Source organism: Chaetodon auriga, chromosome 12 (genome assembly GCF_051107435.1).
Source record: "Chaetodon auriga isolate fChaAug3 chromosome 12, fChaAug3.hap1, whole genome shotgun sequence".
In the NCBI taxonomy this organism is placed as follows: Eukaryota; Metazoa; Chordata; class Actinopteri; order Chaetodontiformes; family Chaetodontidae; genus Chaetodon; species Chaetodon auriga.
Window position 1 is genome coordinate 777,859 of NC_135085.1, and position 229 is coordinate 778,087.

Sequence of the window (229 nt, forward strand, 5' to 3'; positions counted from 1 at the left end):
CCTGACAATGTTTAATTTGTTAGAATGACAGATTATAACAGAAGTCTTTCATTCCTCAGTCAGTAAAACCAGAGTCTGGGCTCTCAGTAGGTCAGGGGTAAATTTCCACAGAGGATGTGATGTAATGCAGGGCATGTGTACCTGTGTACCTGTGTACATGTGGGTAAGGCACTAAAGGTGGAAGCAAGTAATGAAACAGAATGCACTGCAGGGGGACATTTTTTTGTTG